Source organism: Lonchura striata, unplaced genomic scaffold (genome assembly GCF_046129695.1).
Source record: "Lonchura striata isolate bLonStr1 unplaced genomic scaffold, bLonStr1.mat Scaffold_85, whole genome shotgun sequence".
Classification (NCBI taxonomy): Eukaryota; Metazoa; Chordata; class Aves; order Passeriformes; family Estrildidae; genus Lonchura; species Lonchura striata.
In genome coordinates this window covers 1,420,897-1,437,863 of record NW_027461188.1, presented here as the reverse complement: position 1 = coordinate 1,437,863, position 16,967 = coordinate 1,420,897, and the positions used below count along the sequence as shown (strand labels likewise).

The window sequence follows — 16,967 nt, the reverse complement described above, 5'->3', positions numbered from 1 at the left end:
GATAAAAAGGAGACTGTGTCCTCCAAAAATTGGAAAGACCTCAAGAGAATGCCCCATGGCCTCTCCCTTTATTTGAATAAAATAAAAGGACTCCTCTGTCTCTGTTTAGGACATAAACCTGTGGCAGCAGCTCTCTGGCCACAGAGAGAAACAACTTTCCCAGGCATTGTCCTGGGGGCAGGCTGTGAGAAGATCAGAGAAAAGAATGAGAAACAATTCTTATCTTCACTTGCTGCACCTGCTGTTGTGAACATGTGGAATGTGTTATGGAGATTTGTTTGCCAAAGGGTGTTTTTTTAATTAGCGAATGGTGGTGGTGTTTGGATTAGTGGACCAATTAGGTCCAGGTGTATTATAACTGTATAAAAGCAATGGGTTTCTTAATAATTATATATAATATAATGAAGAGGTTGATCAGCCTTCTGTGAATCATGGGGTCAATGCTAATTATTACCCAGCTGGGGGCCTGTGACAATGACATAAACCTCTGGTGTTTGTGGATTAATTTTCCTGACAAGTTCTTCCCAAACTGTTCCAATGGGGATCACTCTTCCACACAGCACAGTCCTTCAAGGACAGCCTGCTCCAGCTCGGGTCCCCCCAGGATCACACGTCCAACCAGGAAACCTCCTCTGGGGTGGGCTCCTCTCTCCACAGGTCTGCAGGTCCCTGCCAGCAATCTGTTCCAGCACAGGCCTTGCACGGGCTCACAGCCTCCTCTCAGGCATCCTCCTGCTGGGGCATGTGCTCCTGCAGGGCTGCAGGGCAATCTCAGCATCCCCGTGCCCTCCCTGTGCTCAGGGCTCAGCTGCCTCCCCAGGGCTGCCCCAGGGCTGCAGGGCAATCTCAGCATCCCCGTGCCTGGAGCACCTCCTGCCCCTCCTGCAGGGACCTGGCTGTCTGCAGGGCTGCTCCTCTCACACATCCTCGCTCCTTTCTGGACACAATTCCTTTGCTGCACTTGCTTTTCCCTTCTTCAGTGAGTTTACATATTCACAGCAATAACAGAGGCATCAGCACATCCCTGACGGGCCCGGCCCAGGCCAGTGGGCCTCTCCTGGAGCCGGCTGGCATTTGCTCTGTGGGCATGGGGGAGCTTCCAACAGCTTCTTACAGAAACCATTACTTCACCTACCAAAACCTGCCCATGCAAACCCAACAGACTTTCTTATCTATTTTCCACCTCCTCACTACACTAAGAATTTAATTCTAGTGACGATAATCATCAAGTGGTGACGGAAGAGGGAAATTTAATATGTACGTCTGCAGGCACTGAAGTTCACACTACAGACTAAATGAAAAAATGCCTCGAACCTACTCATCAAAGAGTCTAACTGCTGGCACATTTGTACATGTGCATCTATTCAATAAAACTCATAATTAGTTGTAATGATTAGGCTGAATACTAATTTCGCACCAAGATCCTCCTGCTTTTGGACCCAATTCCAATTGAAAAATATTACAATAAGCATTACATTTTTGGTAAAGACACATGCCTAATCCACAACCCACTGGAGCCACTGGTGGCACTGAATTTTAATGTTAAGAGGGAGCATACTACATTCCTTATAATGATTTACATTGACAGTTCACCCTTACTGCTTATGTCACAGCCCTCAGGTATCCATCTGACACTACAGACTGCCTTTCTCAGGTTCAACACCTACACAAACAGAGAGATGGCCTCCCAACACATCTGCATAGGTAAGATGGGAAAAACGAGAGAAAAATTTCCTTTTCTGATTGTCCAAGATTGGAGCACCAAGATGTTTCTTATTACCATCTGAGTAGGAGCTGCCTCTGGGCAGTTTTCCTTATCTCCTGTTAATGGCCCATCAATGTCTTGCCACATGGCTCAGAGACACTCTCCAGGAGACAGTTCTGTTCAACAGGTGATCAAGGACACACCTCGTGACTCAGAATAACATCAGCCAATTGTGAGATGCTCCGGCCAGGGGGGAGGAGCTAGGCATTCCCACCTGGATAAAACCGGGACTTTCTAGACAGAGAGGCAGCCTTTCCACAGGTTTCCAAGAAGACACAGCAACCACATCTGCAATTCCAAGAGGACTGCAGCCACTCCAATTTGGACTGCACCAGCATGCTGGCCAGAGGGGTGTTAGGTTGTATTCTGACTTTGTCAGTGGTTTTCCTTTTGTAGTATTGCACGTATTTTTGGGTTTTTTCTCTTTTCCCAATAAATTGTATTTCGGACTTAGAGTCTCTCAATGGTTTTGCTTTCAAATCAGAACATTGATACAAAATAAAGAGGAAAGCTGGCAGTCCTCACCCAGAGCTCTGCAGAAGGTTCTGTGGGGAGCACACCTGACGTTATTGAAGCTGTGTGTTCAGCCCAGAGCCCTGGAAAGATGGGATTGGCCTGGCTGCCTCAGCCTGTTTGGTGCTGGCTCTTGCACCGTTCTGGCCCTGCTGGTACAGCACTCACTGCTTGCCCAGCTTCCCTGCCATGTGTAGTACATGTTCCTGACCCATAAATCCTGTGAGACTATTGCTGATGGAATAGGGAGGAGTCACACTTTGAAAGAACCCTCTCCAGTTCCCTTGTGTTTGAACAGAGGTAATTCAACAAATCTATCCACAAATGCTGGAAGATATCCTCCAGTTCTGCCCATGGAGATACAAATGGCCCTGAGCAGCCCAAGGGCTTTGTCAGGAAGGCCACTCCTTTCCAGGCTTTCCCAAGAAGCCCCGGGTCAGTTTTTCTTCTCTGTGCTCCCCTCTGGCTCCATTCCTACGCTGCCTCCAGATCATGAACGTGGCAGGGACAGCCAAGCAAACCACTGTGCATGTGTGCCATTGGATCTTTCCTCCAGTTCCCACAAAGGCCATGCCAAACACTCCTGTCTGGCTTCCAGGTCTGCAATTTCCTTCTCCAAGTGCAGCTGGTGCTGCCAAAGGATCACCTCCTGCTCCTTCATAATCTGGACAATTCCTTTATCATCCTCAGGAGAAATCCCATTCTTTCCAGAAGGCTGGTTGATGCTGACAATGTCCATCAACACCAGGTACCTACGGAAAATCCCTTCAGCCATGGCTGATCCTTCCCTGAAAGAGAAAGGAGGACAGAGCCAAGATCCAGACTATATTGCCTCGGGAGGAGAGAGGAAAGAGGCTCGCCCCTGGCAGGAAGGCTCTGGCCAGCCCTGCAGAAAGGCTGGAGGCCAGAGGTGCTCCTCAGGGCTCGCCTGCTGCTGCCAGTTCCAGTCCAGCTGCCCAAAGAGGCTCCATGAGCACATGGTGAGGAGGAAGAGGAGGAAGGTGTGAGACACAGGGACACAAACCTGAGCAGCCAGCTTTGAGGAGAGAGAAGCTCAGCATTGCAGATGGCAGAAGAAACCAAGCCCAGTCCCCCAAGCAGGAGGAGGAGAGGAAGGGCCCCCCAAGCTGGCTGCAGGCAGACAATAGAGACCTCGCCCAGATGTTCCCAAATGGGCTGGGGGAAGGGAATACACAGCCCTGTTTTCCAGCTGCTCCCACCACTTCTGACCCTGCTACTGTCGTGAGACAAAGCCCGATGAAATCCTGCCCAGCATGGGCATCTGAGCCCTTGAAGGACTTAGTGTCAGGTCAAGGCTTGCTTTCCCTCCCAAAGCCTTCCCTGGGCAGCCTTGGGCAGGGGATTCATCTTCCCTCCCTCCTCCTTCCCACAGACCTGCTCGGAACCACTCCATGGGCACTTTCCATTCTCTGTGTCTGTCCTCAAGTGCATTGCCAGCCTGGGTCAGTCCTGGCTCTGTCCTGAGCTCCCAGGAGCTCCCAGGCTGAGATGGCAACGCTCAGCCACACCAGGGCCCTGCCCCTGCCAGCAGCACCCCCACAAGCAGCAGCAGCAGCAGCAGCAGCAACAGCAGCTGCAGTCGCCTCTCAGCTGTTGGTGCCCCTGCACTGCAGCCCCTCCTGCTGGCACCAATGTTCCCTCGTGGCCTTGGAGACAGTCCTGAATCCATCCATGGGGTCACAGAGCCATGGAATCCCAGAGTTCCAGGTTCCTGGAATCCTAGAGTCATTGAATCCTGAGAACCTCACTCAGAGGAGGAGGAGGAGGAGGAGGAGGAGGAGGTGGAGGATGAGGAGGAGGACGAGGAGGAGGAGGACAAGGACGAGGACGAGGACGAGGAGGAGGAGGAGGAAGAGGAGGAGGAAGAGGATGAGAATGAGGATGATGAGGAGGACGATGAGGAGGAGGAGGAGAAGGATAAGGATGTGGAAGATAAGGAGGAGGAGGAGGAGGAGGAGGAGGAGGACGAGGATGAGGATGAGGATGAGGAAAAGGATGAGGATGAGGAGGACAAGCAGGACGAGGAGGAATAGGAGGAGGAAGAGGATGAGAATGAGGATGTGGAGGAGGACGAGGAGGAGGAGGAGGATAAGGATGAGCAGGACAAGGAGGAGGAGGGGGAGTAGGAGGACAAGTAAATGGAGGAGGAGGACAAGGAGGAGCAAGAGGATAAGGAGGAAGAAGAAGACCAGTAGCAGGAGGAAGAGGAGGAGGAAGAGAAGGAGGACGAGGAGGAAGAGGCGGAGAATGGGTTGTTAAAAGAGCAGTTAAATAATGAGTGCTGGGAACCTGTCCCCATGGAGAACCCATCTCCCAGATGTGCTCCATGCCCTTAACAATGGCCCCTGGGGAAATGGAAACCCCCTGGCTGTGCACGGCTGCTCCCAGTGTGCAAATACAGCCCTGGGCAGTGAGACTGGGACTGCCTGGGAAATTGTTCTGGGTGTGATGGCCCTGGCAGGGCCAGCCCAGAGGCTGCAGGGCTGGACCTTCATGCACTGGAATTAGTTAGGATAAATCAGAAGCAAAGGAGAGTTAACAATAGAGGAAGAGGAATCCAAATTCCTCCAGGACACTTTGGTTTGGTAACTGCTCACTGGAGCTTGGCCTTGCAAAGTGCTCATGTCATGGGAGGAGGAACTGATGCAGATTATCAAGGGGAAAATGAAGTAATTTGTTTAAAGAATAGTGAACAACATTGCATTATTCAAACCCATGTCAGGGTAGCACAAGTATTGACACTGTCAGTGTTTAAAACAATTGGGGAAAAAAGGAGATCCACCTCAAATCACTGCTGTTGGTAGAGATAAAGGGTTTGGATCCAGCAGTGCTAATATTGGAGCCAGAGTGTGGGTCCAGAGGCCAAAAGGCCTCCCGAGGCAGCTGAAGGAACAGCTCCTGGGAAGGACAGCAGTGTTTGAATCCTGAAACCTGGGCAGGAACGATGGGAATGTGTCCCTGCAGCCAAGTGCTCTGTGTGAGAACAAGTAGATATCACAGGAGATTGTTTTACACATCCTGCCAGACCAAATCTCCCTGTTTGCCCCAGTGAAAACTCGTGACCTGGACTCCATTTAGGATGGAGCCAGGGCCAGGCTCTTGTACTGCCCAAGGTGTATCCCTTGAAGGCCTTTTAATGAATACCTGCTTTATTCCTTTAACACTGCCTAGCTCTGTTCTAGGCAGCCTCTCAAGGCATCACCACCAAACCAAGGGAACACGGACCAGGTCTGGCTGGCTGGGCCTCCTGGAGACCACCTGACCACCTTGGCATGTCGAGGGCTGCTTCTCACCTGCCCTGAAGCCCTGGGGCTCTGGGCTTTCCTTCCTATGGGAGAGAACTCTCCTTCTCCTCCATGGGCCATGGCCAAAATTGGGATTCCTCCTCCAAAACTCTGTACATCCAAGGATTGCTCCCAAGTGAAAGCTGCCAGGACAGACAGGTCTGGCTGCCCTTGGCCTCCTGGGAGCTGCCTCTCATCTGCTTTTGAAACACTGGGGCTTGGTGCTTTCCCTCCAGTGGAAATAACTGTCCTTTATCTCAAGATGACTGTTGTCAAAATTGAGATTCCTCCTCCCAAATTCCATCTATCCAAGGATTCCTCCATGACAAATGATGCCAGGAAGAACAGGTCTGTTTGGCTGAGCCTCCCAGGAGCCACCCCTTTCTTCTTCTGCCTTTGAAACACTCGGGCTCTGTGCTTTCCTTCCTATGGAAAAAACTGTCCTCCAGGTGTCCATATCTGAAACTGGGATCCCACCTCTAAAATTCCCTATATCCAAGGGTTGCTCCCAGCCAAAATCTGCCCGTACCATCAAGTCTGGATGGCTTTGGTCTCTGGTGGCTGCCCCTGCCACACTGGGGCTTGGTTCTTTCCTTCCCATGGAGATCACTGTGACACTGTGGGCACCTCATGGAACCAAGGGGATCATTGTGGCACCACTGGAGCCCATGGAACCAAGGGGCCATGGTGACACCGCGGGGCTTCATGGGCCCAGAGACCATTATGACTCTGTGGGGCAGATGGAACCATGGAGACCATTCTGACCCTTCAGGGCCTGGGATCACCAAAGGGGCATTGTGACACCTCAGGGCCTCCTGGAAGCAGGGGACCATTGGGACACTGTGGGGCCACATGGAACCGAGGGAACATGGAACAGGTCTGGCTGGCTTGGCCTTCCAGTGGCCATCTGACAGGTCTGGCTGATGCTGGGATGTCAAGGGCTGCCCCTCATCAACTCCTGGTGCAATGGGGCTCCTTTGTTTCCTTTGTATGGAAAAGAACCATCTGTCTTTTCAGATGCCCATTGCCAAAACTGACACTCTGCCTAAAATCTTTCCTATATTCAAGGGTATCTCTAAGAACAAAATCTGGAAGCTCTGTCTGGCCTTTGCCGCTTGTGGTCACTTCTCATTTGCCCCAAAAGCAGTGGGGCTCTGTTCCTTCATTCCTATAGAAAAGAACTGGTCTTCATGTCCAGGGACCATGGCCAAAACAAGAATTGGCTACCGAGCCCAGCCGGGCTCACGGAACCATCTGCAGCCCCGGGAGATATTGACTCTGCCAGTGCTGCCATCCTCCCTCCAGTGAGAGAAAAGGACACAGGGCAGGCACACAGAGGAGCAACATGAAGACACCGAGGTCAGTGAAGAGGAAGTTGAGTCCCAGATGGGAGGGATGAGGAGATGCCTTGATCTTGGGGCTGGAATCCTCTGCTAAAGCTATGGAGAAGGATATCATGGATACATCAGACTCTCTTTTTCCCTATAATGCATTGAAAAGTATGGGGAGATGACTTGTTTCAGCAAAGGCCTCCATGCTAAAGTAAGCAAATCTTGAAGTAGCTGTGATCCCATGAGAAGTTTGAACAGAGAAGGAGAGCAGAGTGATGAGACCCTGTGTCCTCAGGGAGAGAAGATCTCTGTTCCCAGAGATGATGATTTCAGAAAGAGATGAAGAGAACCTTTGCTCTTAAACAGCTCATGTTTGTACTAATACCCCATAAGCTGACATGGCCCATAAACACAACTGTGGGAAAAGCTGTGAAAAAATGGGAGGGACTTCATGACTGCAGATTTTTCCAGTCAGCTGTTATTCACGGAAATGAAAAGCCATGAGATAACAGTTTTCTTGTGGAGAAGTCTTCATAACATTAACAAGAGGTACTTCTCTCCCTAAGTGAAGTGAAGAAAGACTATTTTAGAGGTGGTAAACTGACTGAAAATTTTGGGTTTTGTCTCTTTACATTGTCAGGTTGTATGGAGAGAGGAAGTGTTCTGAAAGTTTTGTTCTAATTCTTATTACTCTTTCTTTAGTTATTGTTAATACAATTTATTTATACCCTTTTAATATTTTTTGACTACTTTGCCTTTCTCCTAATCCTATGTCACAGCAGGAAATAGTAAGTATATTCTAGTGAGTGCACTGGTAATTAGCCACCAAACTATTGAAGCATTGGCCGAGAAATCTCAAAATGATGACCCAAAATCACTACAGAAACTTAATGACAAGCTGCACGAGAGCAGAGAGAAATTGAGGCAGACCCGTGGTTTGTCAGGACATACTTGATCCTAATGAGCCCCGTGGTGCATTTGGAGCTGAGCCCTGGAACCTCAGGGCCTGAGAGGAGATTGCAAAAACTTTTCCCAGAGTCAAAGTCAGAAGAAAACCCCAAAGTGGTTGGGGTCTAAAGCATTAATGGGAACCACAAAGGTTCATCTATACCACAGTCTCTTCATGGAGTCCTTGGAGGAGAGAACTGGAGGCCAGGATGGCACAAAAACCTCTCAGAGACTCAAAATGGCACAAAGAACTGTCAATGTGGAAAGGAAAATCCAAAGTACCTTACAAAAGCTAAGAATCTCAAAGTATTAATGAGCCCTAGTGAGTGCCTGTACAAAGCTCTCAAGGGACTCATTAAAGCAGATAATTGGGGCCATGATTGCACAAACCTCTCACAGAGTCTGTATAAAAAGGCAAACACCAAGTACCTTAATAAAACTGAAGTACCTTGAAGCATTAATGGGCCCCACTGAGTGTTGTTACTGACAAAGCCTCTCCAGGGACTAATTACAGCAGATAATTGGAGGCCATGATTGCAGAAACCTCTCAGAGACTCCAAGGCAAAAGCCAAACCCAAAGTCCTTTGAAAAACCTGCAGTCATGAAGGAGCCCCCAGGGCCATTCCTGACCAAGGCTCCCCAGGGACTCCTTCCAGCAGATCCTTGAGGCCACTGGGATGTGGGCTAGGGGGGGATGCTGAGGGCAGGACCAGGGGCTGACAGTGCCCAGCCTGGCTGGGGCTGTGCCAGGAGGCCCCAGGGCCTCAGGACAAGGTGTCTCCTCACAGCCCTTGGTGGCACAGACCCTGCTGTGGCCCAGGGAACCAAGACTTGGCTTTTCTTTGTCCCCACCTGGCATCAGTGCCTCCAGTTCTCTGCTCTGCCTGGGGCCTGGGGACACTTTCTCAGTCGTGTCCCTCAGTGGGACCCATTAAAAGTCCCAGAAACTTTGGAGCTGGATTGCGACTTGGAGTTCTGCAGAGGTTTCTGCAGCTCCCTCTCAGGGCCTGATGTTCAGGGCTGAGCACAAAGCCCCAGAGGTTCATTAAAGTCCTTGTGCTGTGTCTGTGCTGCTGAGCTGGGCCGGGCTCCTGGCACAGAGGGTGATCCTGGTAAGCAAGCAGAGCTTCAAAAGCACATTTCTCTTGCTGAGCAGCTCTTCTCCCAGCCCAGCAGGGCTGGGGCCTGCAGCCAGCCCGGGCACAGCACAGAGGCACAGAGAGCTTCAATCAGTCAGGGCTGGGAAGGGGCTGAGAAGTGCCTGGGGCAGAATCACTGCCAGCCCTTGGCACAGGAACCTCTGGCTGCAGGACAATGCAGCTGCAGCTCCTGGAGAGATCTCCTAAAGCTGGAACATGCCAATGCCCACAGAGCCTGTGAGTGCATTCTCTGCTCATCTCCTGTGCAGAGCAGCCAGGGGTGCCCAGGGCTGTCCTGCAGAGCAGGGTCCTGCAGCCCAGGGCGCTGTGCTGGGCCAGGGACTCTGCTGCCTGCCAGGGACAGCTCTCAGCCGGCCCTGGAGCTGCTCCCAGCGCTGGCCAGGAGCTGTGGGGGGAAGGAGCCACCCTGAGCAGGGCAGGTGCTGCTGCTGAGAGGGGCTGGCTGGGGCAGGGCTGCTCCCAGCTCCAGACCAGCCTGGGCACAGCTCCGGAGGACACTTCCCAAAGAAGGTAAGCCTGGGATTGCTGTAAAGATCAGGAGCTTTCCTGAGAGTGTTTTCAATTTCCTGCTTGGAGCAGGATGGGACAGTTGGTTCGGTGACAAAAAGATTTTTGCTTTTCATATATTTTTCACATATTTTTAGTTCTGGAACTTACTATGAAATTGTTATAAAACCAGAGTTCTTACCTAACTCTATTAAACTCTTAATTAACTCTAACAACTATTATAGAGATAATATAATAATAATCCTTAAATAACTGTAGTACGTTTCCTTACCTTTCTCCCAGATTTAAGAACAATAAGCTGATTTTCTAAATACATTTTTAAAATACTAGATTGTCTTACTATCAGGAAGTGGACGTACAAGAAAAGCATTTTGGTTTTAGAATGTGAGCAGTGATAACAAAAAGCTGGGCAAAGAAGCCTTGGACCTACTCCAATGGGTTGAGCCAGGGGTGTGTAACTGGGGCAACTGAATCTCTTCTTGGATGGTCCTATTAAATATCCTAATTAATCAACCATAATAAATTGTTTAAATAAGAGTTTGAATGTTCCTCATCCCCGCTGGGACACCTGGAAGCTTTCAATAAAGGTCTGGTTTTTACTTTACTGCTCTAACACTATTGCAAAAATCCTTTTTTTCTGTTTTGATTATAGACAACAGGGGGATGAGAGAAGCAAAACAGGAATTGTAATCCCAGAATCACAGAACATTCTGGGTTGAAGGGATCATCAAAGGAATGTTTGAACATTTACAGAGACTCCAGAACTGTGACTTTGGGTGGTCAGTGTCTCTGCTGGGAGCCTCCCAAAGGGCCTTCAGCCACTCCTCAGCCCTGGGCAGCAGCAGCATCACCTCTGCAGGTGGGGTAACAAGCCCATCCAGCCCATCACCTTCTCTCAGCCACAAGGAATCCTTTGCCTCTCACATCTCTCAGTGCCAAACTCTGAGTGCAGCAGGAATATTGGGGATTTCTGACCTCAGAGAGCCAGCAATGTTGTGTGGGTAGGAAAAACATTCCCTACATATTTTCCCTGCTGTCCATGTCCTCCAGACATGGTAGTGCAGATGGTACCAAACCCTTCTGCAGTATGAGCAATTCCCCTGACAACTCCTGAATATCCAGCCTTGTCCCTCTGCCACATGGCCACAAACCCACGGCAGTAGGGCAGGGATGGCTCCTTGAGTGCCCCCACACACAGCCCTGCCTGCTCCTGGCACACTCAGCCAGCACAACTGGAGCTCAGGCAGGGACCTGGGTGAAGGTTTTCCCAGAGCAGGAACAAGGGTGGGTGAGTCCCAGCAGGACAGCCTGCAGGGAATGGCCCAGGTTTGGCTCCAAGCATCCTCTCCTGACTTGTCCCTGTCCTTTCTCCATGAACAGGTGCCCATGTGCAGCCACAGCAAATGTCCAACAGCAGCTCCATCAGCCACTTCCTCCTGCTGGCACTGGCAGACACGCGGCAGCTGCAGCTCCTGCACTTCTGCCTCTTCCTGGGCATCTCCCTGGCTGCCCTCCTGGGCAACGGCCTCATCATCAGCGCCGTAGCCTGCGGCCACCACCTGCACACGCCCATGTTCTTCTTCCTGCTCAACCTGGCCCTCAGCGACCTGGGCTCCATCTGCACCACTGTCCCCAAAGCCATGCACAATTCCCTCTGGGACACCAGAAACATCTCCTACACAGGATGTGCTGCACAGGTCTTGTTCTTCATGTTCTTCATCTCAGCAGAGTAATTCCTCCTGACCATCATGTGCTATGACCGCTACATGTCCATCTGCAAACCCCTGCACTACGGGACCTTCCTGGGCAGCAGAGCTTGTGCCCACATGGCAGCAGCTGCCTGGGCCAGTGCCTTTCTCTATTCACTGCTGCACACAGCCAATACATTTTCCCTGCCCCTGTGCCATGGCAATGTCCTGGGCCAGTTCTTCTGTGAAATCCCCCAGATCCTCAAGCTCTCCTGCTCCAATTCCTACCTCAGGGAACTTGGGCTTCTTGCTGTTAGTGTGTGTGTAGGACTCGGATGTTTTGTGTTCATTGTTTTCTCCTATGTGCAGATCTTCAGGGCTGTGCTGAAGATCCCCTCTGAGCAGGGGCGGCACAAAGCCTTTTCCACCTGCCTCCCTCACCTGTCTGTGGTCTCCTTGTTCCTCAGCACTGCAGCGTTTGGCAATCTCAAGCCCCCCTCGATGTCCTCCCCATCCCTGGATCTGGCCCTGTCAGTTCTTTACTCAGTGATGCCTCCAGCCCTGAACCCCCTCATCTACAGCCTGAGGAACCAGGAGCTCAAGGCTGCACTATGGAGACTGATGAGAGGAAGGTTTCAGGAACATTAAACTGCTGGCCAATTTCTGCAAATAACCTGTAATAAAAGTAATCTGTGATGCTTCTTATTGGTTTCATTTTGGAGGTTCTTTTTCTTTGTTTTATTTCTTAATCTTGTCCACAAAGGAAAGCCATTCCATGTGCCATTTCTCATTTTGCTTCTTTCCACCTTCCTTGTGCCCACAGACTGTGTCAATGAGGGGCTGCGATCTCAGTGGCTTTAAAGGAACTAAAGGATCTCTCAGCAGAGTTTTCTGCAGAGATGTGCTTTTGTTGACTTCTCTGGAGCTGCAGCAGCATTGTCTGTGTGCAGAGCTGGGGCAGATCAGTGCTGGCACAGCAGCTCTGCTTCTGCTGGCCACACCATTCCTGATCCAGGCCAGGAGCCATTGGCCTTCTTGGTCACCTGGGCACACTGCTGGCTCATGTCCAGCCTGCTGTCCATCAGTCCCTGCAGGTCCCTTTCTGCCTGGCTGCTGTCCAGCCCCTCTGTCCCCAGCCTGTAGCACTGCAGGGGTTGTTGTGGCCAAAGTGCAGGACCCGGCACTTGGACTTGTTAAACCTCACCTTGTTGGATTTGGGCCCTGGATCCAGCCTGGCCAGGGCCCTGTGCAGAGCCCTCCTACCCTCCAGCAGACCAACACTCCCAGACAACTTGGTGTCCCCAGGGTTCCATGAGGCCCCAGAGTGTCCCAATGGTCTCCATGATTCCATGAGGCCTCCCAGTGTCACAATGTCCCTTTGATTCCATGGGACCTCTTGGTGTCACAAGGTCTCTTGGATCCTTGGGCCCTGCAGTGGCACAATGTCACCGTGGTCCCCCAAGGCCCTGCAGTGTCACAGTGGATCCTTGGTTCCATGATGTCTGGCAGGTCAGCAATGCTCTCCTTGCTCCCAGAGTGTCACAAAGGCCTCTTGGTCCCAAGGGACACTGTCAGTCTGTGGTGGTGGCGGGCACAACTTTCCCTGGGAGTGTTTTGTGCTCACGGGTAGGAGCCACGGGAGCCCAGCACACACACACACACACACACACACACACACACACACACACACACGGAGCTGCTCGGCAGTGACGACACGGGAGGGTCCAGGCATGGAGCTCCAGCGAGGGTTTATCTGGCGGTCAAGGGGTCTGGGGGTTAAAGACAAAAGAGGGTTTAGGGTATAAATACAGGAACAGAGGGGGTTGAGGAGAGCATCAGGGATGTCAGGGTTTAGGGGTGGTACACAGGAAAAGGGACTAATAGGGAATGCCAGGGTGGATAGGCGGGGACATAAAGCAATGAGAAGACAGGGAAGGGAGAACTTGCTAGAACATGAACATATGAGGGTAAAAAGGTTAGGAAAGGCCAACAGGCCAATTTGGAGGACAGATCTGGGACAAATTAACACAGTGCTGCAGAGTACCATGGGGGAAGCTTCTGTCCTCACCCTGAGCTGTGAGGAATGCCCAGAGCCTAAGGTGCATCTCTCCAGGGCATTGCTGTTGCCCTCTCCCCAGTAAGCTCACAGGCCTCCACACACACACACTGGAGATGTCTGGGGCCATTCATCATTTCTCTGCTCTCAGCACCGAGGCAATGGACTCTGGCACAGCACTGAGCTCATGCCTGTGGCAACCACCCCTGGCCATGGGGCTCCATGGAACTGCTTTCAGGAAACCCCCCAAGAGTTTGGAAGTGCCCCAAAACTGCTTCAGGAATGTGAGATACCCCAGCATCTTTTCATGAATGTAGACTATTCAAAAACTCACTCAGTAACGGGTTCCCCCTATCTTAATCATCCCCAAACTTTGGCTGTCTATTCCAGACCCCACCTCACCTCCCCAATGCCAACCCCAACTCACCCCAGCCATCCTGGACATCAAGACCTCTTCCCAGGCTGTACTTCCCCCATTTCACACCTCCCAAACCCCATCCCACCCATCCCGCCCCACCCAATGCCCATCCTGATTTGCATCCCACTTTGCCCAATCTCCTTGCAACCTAATTTCACCCTGAGATGCAGTGGAAGCAAGTAGTTTTGGGGTGGGATTCAGTAGTTTTTAGTGGCACTGAGTGGTTTTGAGCTGACAGATCTGTCCCTCTCACCTTTGGAGTGCCAAGAAATAAAGACAACTAAACCAAATACGCTCAACACCCCCATTTCCTCACAGATATCTCCTGGAATCGAAGATTCCCCAAAACACAAGTAAAATGTGAGGCTTTAGATGCCTTTGATAAATTTGTTGATTTTTACCACAATTTTCTGTGTTTTGAATGGAGGAAGAGAAAAGATAACTGGAGCAAAAATAAAAGGAACACCAGCCAATTCCCTCTGTGTATCACAGGGAATGTGGTCACCAGGGCTCTGACCAGGGCGGGTCCTCTGATGGGGATGGAGCTGGAGCAGCACACGAAGCTCTTCCTGCAGGCGGGGTTCTCGCAGGGCTTCCTTTACTGGTGCCTCCGCTGGTGCTGGGTAAAGAACGAGCGGTCTGAGAAGCTCTTCCCACACAGGAGACACTCGTAGGGCCTCTCCCCAGTGTGGATGGGCCAGTGGGTGACAAGGGCAGAGCTGCAGCTGAAGCCCTTCCCACACTCCCTACACTGTGAGGCCTGTGAGACCAAGGGACCATTGTGACACTGTGAGGTCTCATGGAATCCTGGAGAGCACTGTGACATTGCTGGGCCTCATGGAACCAAGGAGACTGTAGTGACACTGTGTGACTCCAGGGAATGTCGGGATCATTGTGACACTGAGAAGCCCCATCAAACCAAGGGTCCATTGTGACACCACGGGGCTTCATGGAACCATGGAGACCATTATGACTCTTTGGGGTGTCATGGGACCAAGGGACCATTGTGACACGGTGAGACCCCAGGGAGCCAAAGGTCCATTGTGACATTGGAAGGCCTCATGGAGTCATGGAGACACCATGAAGAGACTTCACAGCCTCATGGAACCAAGGGGCCATTGTGAAACTGTGGGGCACTTTGGAACCAAGGAGACCATTGTGACACTGAGGGGACTCATGGGATCATGGAGACCATTGGGATACTATGAGGCCCCATGGAATAAGCAAAGCATTGTGACACTGTGATGTGGCTGCAACTCTCTGGCCACAGAGCTGCAGGCACAACTTTCACAGGCATCATCCTGGGGAAGGCTGTGAGAAGCTCACAGAAAAGATTGAGAAACCATTCTTACCTTCACTTGCTGCACCTGCTGTTGCGAACATGTGGAATGTGTTATGGAGATTTGTTACCAAAAGGTGATGTCTTAAATGGCCAGTGGTGCTGTTGTTTGCATTCAAGGACCAATCTGTTCTGAGTGCATTGGACTGTCTGTAAGCACAATGAGTTTGTCTGAGTAAGTATAGTATAGTATAGTATAGTATAGTATAGTATAGTATAGTATAGTATAGAATAATATAATAAAGCAATTGATCAGCCTTCTGGAATGATAGAGTCAATGCTAATTATCACCACGATGGGGATATTATGCTACAATACTGTGAGGCCTCACGGCACCAGTGAGACCATTGTGACTATGGGGGGTCCCCACAGAACCAAGAGGGTCATTGGGACACTGTGGGGCCTCGTGAAACCAAGAGGCCTTTGTGGCACTGCAGGGCTGCAGGGAACCAAAGGTCCATTGTGACACTGCAGGGCCTCGTGTCATCAGTGTTCCATTGTGACCCTGTGGAGCCAAAGGAGACCATTGTGACACCGCAAACCCCCAGAGTCCAAAGGTCCATTGTGACATTGTGGCCTCATGGAACAGAGGAGTCACGTGCCATTGTGGGGCCTCAAGGAACCATGGAGACCATTGTGACACTTGAGGGTCCCATGGAACCAAAGGTCCATTGTGACACTGCAGGGCCTCGTGTCATCAGTGTTCCATTGTGACACTGTGGAGCCAAAGGAGACCATTGTGACATTGCAAACCCCCAGGGTCCAAAGATCCATTGTGACATTGCGGCCTCATGGAACAGAAGAGTCACATGTCATTATGGGGCCTGAGAAACCACGGAGACCCCTGGGACACTGTGGGGCCCCAGGGAACCAAGGGAACACGGAACAGGTCTGGCTGGTTTGGCCTCCAGGGGCTGCCTGACAGCTTGGCACCTGGAGGGTCTCTTCCCATCTGCTGTTGAAGCACTGGGTCTCAGGGCTTTCCTTCCTATGGAAAAGAACTCTCCTTCTCCTCTAGGCACACATGGCCAGAATTGGGATTTCGCCTCCATTTCCTTATATCCAGGGATTGTTCCCATGGACATATTGCCAGGACAAATCTGGCAGGAAGTTGTTTGGAAAGGGTCACTGCTTATCTGCCTCCAAAACACGGGGGAAGGCTCCACAATTTCCTTCCTTTGGGAAAGAACTGTCCTGCTTCTCCAGGTGCCATGGCCTAAATTGGGATTGTCTCCAAAGACTGCCCCTGGACAAAATCTGCCATTCCTGACAAGTCTGCCTGGCCTTGACCTAGTGAGGCTCTCACCTGCCTTCCAAACACTGGGGCTCTGTGCTTTCCTTCCTATGGAAAAGAACTGTCCTTCTCCTGCAGGTGCCAATGGCCATATTGGGTCTCACCTCCAATGTTGACTATTGTGACAGACTGGAGGAGATTGCTGGCTGGAAATATTTCGTGTGTGGGGGAGGAAGGGGCAGGTCCACCCTTGCCCTGCCCTGGAACCCCAGCACTGCCCTGCCCTGGAACCCCAATCCCCCCAGAGCCTCTATCCCAGCCCAGCAGTGTCTGCCAGTCCCTGGCACAGCACAGGCAATGCTCCAGGGCCAACTCTGGAGCCCCAGCCCAGCTCCTGAGTGACCAAATGACCCCAAGTCCCACCTGGGGGAAGAGCCCAGGAAGACCAAGGGGTATTTAAGGCTGACCACAAGGCAAGCACACATCTTGACCCTACCTCCTCTTGGAATTTCCATCTGAACATTGCTGGAATCCAGGAGTTGGTAGCTGAGTGTGTGCTTCTCTGTATCTTATTGTTCTCTCTTTTTGTATCTACCTCTTCTATTTTTGTACTCTTGCAAATATTGATTAACTTAAAATTGAACAGGCTTAGAGTTTGTGAAGTTGAATGGGCCAAGTCAATACTTTGAGAAGTTTTTTTTGT

The 16,967-nt window shown here is 51.1% G+C and overlaps 2 protein-coding genes and 1 pseudogene across 2 annotated transcripts in view; 2 read left to right on the top strand and 1 right to left on the bottom strand.

Annotated features, from left to right (window-relative positions):
• Positions 1-16,967, top strand: part of LOC110469778 (uncharacterized) — a gene marked incomplete at its 5' end in the record, with an annotated part of 706,345 nt that overhangs the window by 436,160 nt on the left and 253,218 nt on the right. The gene's annotated exons all lie outside the window — the stretch shown is intronic.
• The window catches only part of LOC144248772 (uncharacterized), a 157,129-nt gene that overhangs the window by 57,791 nt on the left and 82,371 nt on the right, over positions 1-16,967 (bottom strand). The gene's annotated exons all lie outside the window — the stretch shown is intronic.
• On the top strand, positions 11,101-11,865 carry LOC144248752 (olfactory receptor 14C36-like; annotated as a pseudogene).